The sequence below is a fragment of the Chiloscyllium plagiosum genome, unplaced genomic scaffold (assembly GCF_037043375.1).
Source record: "Chiloscyllium plagiosum isolate Xiang-an unplaced genomic scaffold, Cpla_swu_hap1 HiC_scaffold_4, whole genome shotgun sequence".
Classification (NCBI taxonomy): Eukaryota; Metazoa; Chordata; class Chondrichthyes; order Orectolobiformes; family Hemiscylliidae; genus Chiloscyllium; species Chiloscyllium plagiosum.
In genome coordinates, this window is record NW_028270142.1 from 209613 (window position 1) to 215256 (window position 5644).

The 5644-nt window shown below is 68.2% G+C and overlaps 1 protein-coding gene across 5 annotated transcripts in view; it reads left to right on the plus strand.

Moving 5' to 3' along the window:
* Window positions 1-411: 411 nt before the first annotated feature.
* fam110b (family with sequence similarity 110 member B) overlaps window positions 412-5644 on the plus strand; it is a 231761-nt gene continuing 226528 nt past the window's right edge. For 3 of the 5 annotated variants that reach the window (XM_087985902.1, XM_087985901.1, XM_087985900.1), the window contains exon 1: window positions 576-988. The gene's annotated coding sequence lies outside the window, so the exon portion shown is untranslated. Of the gene's footprint in view, window positions 546-575; window positions 989-5644 lie in introns of those variants that run through there. The other 2 variants (XM_087985903.1, XM_087985904.1) reach the window with 1 other exon arrangement.

Consider the following 5644-nt stretch of genomic DNA (forward strand, 5'->3'; position numbering starts at 1 on the left):
GCTATTTTCTTGCATCTATATTATTAAACAATCACAATAATAAACTAGGGAGCACTCATCTGTCAGATTTTGAATAAGCAGGATATTAAGTATTTGAACATTCTCATCAACGTCAGCTTTACAAATAAAACACATCCTCTGTCTTTGCAGTAGAATATTTAGATGTATTATCATTCATGGAATGCAATTTACATGCAGAAAATGTAAACTAAAACGTACAACGCACTAACTAAAAAAAATGGTCGTCACTTTTTCAGTATTTTTAGCAAAACACAGAAATTCCTCCTTGTATTGCTTTAACGCCCACTGCCTACTGAATCTTGGTCCTTTTAGTAAATGATCACCCCTGCAGTACGCCTCCAGTTCTCCTTCACAAACCAGAGAGGGAGCGCTCTGCCTGGTTTAGAGCGGCGGAACCATTCTCTAACGGGTAGAGATGGCCCAGTATGTTCCTCGTGTTCAGCCTCCCATGGACTGACTGGGAAAGTCATGTCACAACGAGTAATGTTCGGACGGTGTGAATGGAATCTTTTTGAGCTGTATAGGTGAGTGGAAACAGCGAGGAAAGTGGTTGGTGTTGCTGGTTGTTGGATTCCCCTGTGTTGGTTGTTGGAGGTGTCCGTGCTGCTGCGAGAGGGAGGGAGACAGTGTGTGTTGGAGCAGCTTCTCCCTCTCACCGTAACACAGACACAGTACCGCTGCCGGACCCTGGCTGAGGGAGGGAGACAGACAGACAGGGAGTGTGTGTGGAGCAGCTTCTCTCTCTCTCTCTCTCTGTGAGACACACTGTTACACTGTATCTCTCTCTCTCTCTCTCTGTGAGACACACTGTTACACTGTATCACTGCCTCCGCCGCTCAGCTACAATGTTGCTGCGGGTTACAAAGCCGGCGGCTCACATTGTCTCCAGCTCAACCTGATCCGGCCTCCGCTACATTCACAAACGCTGCCGAGCGACCGGGTTTGCTTCTTTTCATTTCCTTTGTCGGTAAGTCAGCTTTCATTAAATTCTCCCCCACGATCACAGCCTGCCCGATCTCCCCGGGATTTCCCGTTAGAGGGATCGGGAACGCACTTATTCCAGCGGCCGGTTCCGACTGCGTTTTACGGAGAGAGCACTGCAGCTGGCGCTCCGCTTCCTCATTACCCCCCAGGGTAGGGTGAAGGGGCAGGGGGAGAGGAGAGACGGTTAGGGAGGAGGAGTGGGATGAGGGGGAGGTAGGAGGGGTGAGAGGGGATGAGGGGGAGGTAGGAGGGGTGAGAGGGAGGTAGGAGGGGTGAGAGGGAGGTAGGAGGGGTGAGAGGGGATGAGGGGGAGGTAGGAGGGGTGAGAGGGAGGTAGGAGGGGTGAGAGGGAGGTAGGAGGGGTGAGAGGGGATGAGGGGGAGGTAGGAGGGGTGAGAGGGGATGAGGGGGAGGTAGGAGGGGTGAGAGGGAGGTAGGAGGGGTGAGAGGGAGGTAGGAGGGGTGAGAGGGGATGAGGGGGAGGTAGGAGGGGTGAGAGGGAGGTAGGAGGGGTGAGAGGGAGGTAGGAGGGGTGAGAGGGAGGTAGGAGGGGTGAGAGGGAGGTAGGAGGGGTGAGAGGGGATGAGGGGGAGGTAGGAGGGGTGAGAGGGAGGTAGGAGGGGTGAGAGGGAGGTAGGAGGGGTGAGAGGGAGGTAGGAGGGGTGAGAGGGGATGAGGGGGAGGTAGGAGGGGTGAGAGGGAGGTAGGAGGGGTGAGAGGGAGGTAGGAGGGGTGAGAGGGGATGAGGGGGAGGTAGGAGGGGTGAGAGGGAGGTAGGAGGGGTGAGAGGGAGGTAGGAGGGGTGAGAGGGGATGAGGGGGAGGTAGGAGGGGTGAGAGGGGATGAGGGGGAGGTAGGAGGGGTGAGAGGGAGGTAGGAGGGGTGAGAGGGAGGTAGGAGGGGTGAGAGGGAGGTAGGAGGGGTGAGAGGGGATGAGGGGGAGGTAGGAGGGGTGAGAGGGAGGTAGGAGGGGTGAGAGGGGATGAGGGGGAGGTAGGAGGGGTGAGAGGGGATGAGGGGGAGGTAGGAGGGGTGAGAGGGGATGAGGGGGAGGTAGGAGGGGTGAGAGGGGATGAGGGGGAGGTAGGAGGGGTGAGGGGGAGGTAGGAGGGGTGGGAGGGGTGAGAGGGGAGGAGGAGGGGTGGGAGGGGTGAGAGGGGAGGAGGAGGGGTGGGAGGGGTGGGAGGGGAGGAGGAGGGGTGGGAGGGGTGGGAGGGGAGGAGGAGGGGTGGGAGGGGTGGAGGAGAGGGAGGAGGAGGGGTGGGAGGGGTGAGAGGGGAGGAGGAGGGGTGAGAGGGGAGGAGGAGGGGTGGGAGGGGTGAGAGGGGAGGAGGAGGGGTGGGAGGGGTGAGAGGGGAGGAGGAGGGGTGGGAGGGGTGAGAGGGGAGGAGGAGGGGTGGGAGGGGTGAGAGGGGAGGAGGAGGGGTGGGAGGGGTGAGAGGGGAGGAGGAGGGGTGAGAGGGGAGGAGGAGGGGTGGGAGGGGTGAGAGGGGAGGAGGAGGGGTGGGAGGGGTGAGAGGGGAGGAGGAGGGGTGGGAGGGGTGAGAGGGGAGGAGGAGGGGTGGGAGGGGTGAGAGGGGAGGAGGAGGGGTGGGAGGGGTGAGAGGGGAGGAGGAGGGGTGGGAGGGGTGAGAGGGGAGGAGGAGGGGTGGGAGGGGTGAGAGGGGAGGAGGAGGGGTGGGAGGGGTGAGAGGGGAGGAGGAGTGAGGGGAGGGTGAGAGGGGAGGAGGAGTGAGGGGAGGGAGAGGGGGAGGAGGAGTGAGGGGAGGGAGAGGGGGAGGAGGAGTGAGGGGAGGGAGAGGGGGGAGGGAGAGGGGGAGGAGAAGTGAGAGGAGGGAGAGGGGGAGGAGAAGTGAGAGGAGGGAGAGGGGGAGGAGAAGTGAGAGGAGGGAGAGGGGGAGGAGAAGTGAGAGGAGGGAGAGGGGGAGGAGAAGTGAGAGGAGGGAGAGGGGGAGGAGAAGTGAGAGGAGGGAGAGGGGGAGGAGAAGTGAGAGGAGGGAGAGGGGGAGGAGAAGTGAGAGGAGGGAGAGGGGGAGGAGAAGTGAGAGGAGGGAGAGGGGGAGGAGAAGTGAGAGGAGGGAGAGGGGGAGGAGAAGTGAGAGGAGGGAGAGGGGAGGAGGAGTGAGAGGAGGGAGAGGGGGAGGAGGAGTGAGAGGAGGGAGAGGGGGAGGAGGAGTGAGAGGAGGGAGAGGGGGAGGAGGAGTGAGAGGAGGGAGAGGGGGAGGAGGAGTGAGAGGAGGGAGAGGGGGAGGAGGAGTGAGAGGAGGGAGAGGGGGAGGAGGAGTGAGAGGAGGGAGAGGGGGAGGGGAGTGAGGGGAGGGGGGAGGAGGAGTGAGGGGGAGGAGGGGGTGGAGGAGGAGTGAGGGGGAGGAGGGGGAGGGGGGGAGGAGGTGTGAGGGGGGAGGGGGAGGAGGAGGAGTGAGGGGTGAGGGGGAGGGGGAGGAGGAATGAGGGGGAGGGGGAGGGTGAGGGAGTGGAGTGAGGGGGGAGGGGGAGGAGGAGTGAGGGGAGTGGAGTGAGGGGGGAGGGGGTGGAGGGTGGGGGAGTGGGTGGGGGGGGTGGGGTGGTGGGGGGGGGGTGGAGTGGGGGGTGGGGGGAGTGGGGGGTGGGAGGGGGGTGGGGGGGGGAGGGGAGGAGTGGGGGGAGGAGTGGGGGGAGGAGTGGGGGAGGAGGGGAGGGGGGTGTGAGGGGTGGGGGGTGAGGGGAGGGGGAGGAGTGAGGGGAGGTGGGGAGGGGAGGGGGGTGAGGGAGGGGGGAGGAGGGGAGGGGGGTGAGGGGAGGGGGGTGAGGGGAGGGGGTGGGGGAGGGGGTGGGGAGGGGGGGTGAGGGGAGGGGAGGAGTGAGGGGAGGGGGAGGAGGGGGGGGGTGAGGGGAGGGGGAGGTGTGGGGAGGGGGGGTGGGAGGGGGGTGAGGGGAGGGGGAGGAGTGGGGGAGGGGGAGGGGTGGGGGAGGGGGTGGGGGGTGAGGGGGGGGGGGTGAGGGGAGGGGGGTGTGGGGGAGGGGGGGGTGGGGGAGGGGGAGGGGGGAGGGGGGGGTGAGGGGAGGGGGAGGAGTGAGGGGAGGGGGAGGGTAGGGGGGAGGAGGGGTGGGGGAGGAGTAGGGGGAGGTGGGGAGGGGGTGAGGGGAGGGGGAGGGTGGGGGAGGAGGGGGGGGGTGAGGGGAGGGGGAGGGTGAGGGGAGGGGGAGGAGTAGGGGGAGGAGGGGAGGGGGGTGAGGGGAGGGGAGGGTAGGGGGAGGAGGGGAGGGGGTGAGGGGTGGGGGAGGAGGGTGGGGAGGGGGTGGTGTAGGGGGAGGAGGGGAGGGGGGTGAGGGGAGGGGGTGAGGGGAGGGGGAGGAGTGAGGGAGGGGGAGGGTGGGGGGGTGGGGGAGGGTGGGGAGGGGGGGTGGGGGAGGGGGAGGGGTGAGGGGGGGGTGAGGGGAGGGGGAGGTAGGGGGAGGAGGGGAGGGGTGAGGGGAGGGGGAGGAGTGGGGAGGAGGGGTGGGGGAGGAGTGGGGAGGGGGGGTGGGGGGGAGGGGGAGGTGTGGGGGAGGGGGAGGAGTGGGGGAGGAGGGGAGGGGGAGGGTGAGGGGAGGGGGGGAGGAGGTGGGTGAGGGGGGGGTGGAGGGGGGGGGAGGGGTGGGTGAGGGGTGGGGGTGGGGAGGAGTGAGGTGAGGGGGAGGTGGGGGGAGGTGGGGGGTGGGGGGGTGGAGGGGAGGGGGAGGTGGGGTGTGGGGGGAGGTGGGGGGGGTGGGGGGGGGTGGGGGAGGGGGTGGGGGGTGGTGGGGAGGGGTGGGGGGGAGGGGTGGGGGGGTGGGGGGTGGGGGGGAGGGTGGAGGGTGGGGGTGGGGGGGTGGTGGGGGTGGGGTGGGGGTGGGGGTGGGGGGGGGGTGGAGGGGTGGGGGAGGGGGGTGGGGGTGGGTGGGGTGGGGGTGGGGTGGGGGGAGGGGGGTGGAGGGGTGGGGGTGGGTGGGGGGGGGGGGGTGGGGGGGTGGGGGGGGGTGGGTGGGGGTGGGTGGGTGGGGGGTGGGGGGAGGGGGTGGGGGTGGTGGGGTGGGGGTGGGGGGTGGTGGGGTGGGGGGTGGGTGGGGGTGGGGGGGGGTGGTGGGGGTGGTGGGGAGGGGGTGTGGGGAGGGGGGAGGTGGGGGTGGGGGTGGGGGGTGGGGTGGTGGGGGGGAGGGGGTGGGGGGTGGGGGAGGGGGGGGGAGGTGGGGTGGGAGGTGGGGAGGGGGGAGGGGTGGGGGAGGTGGGGTGGGGGGGGGTGGGGGAGGGTGGGGAGGGGGTGGGGGTGGGGGAGGGGGTGGGGGAGGGGGGGTGGGGTGGGGGTGAGGGGAGGGGGGTGGTGGGGGGGAGGGGGGAGGGGGAGGAGGGGGTGGGGGTGGGGTGAGGGGGGAGGAGGGGGAGGGGTGGGGGGGAGGAGTGGGGGAGGGGGGGTGGAGGGGGGTGGGGAGGGGGGGAGGGGAGGAGTGAGGGGAGGGGGAGGAGGGGGGGGGGGAGGAGGTGGAGTGAGGGGAGGGGGGAGGTGGAGGGTGGGGGAGGGGGAGGGGGAGGGGGAGGGAGGGGGAGGAGGGGAGGGGAGGGGAGGGGAGGTGAGGGGAGGGGGAGGGGGAGGAGTGAGGGGAGGGGGAGGGGGAGGAGTGAGGAGAGGGGGAGGAGGGGAGG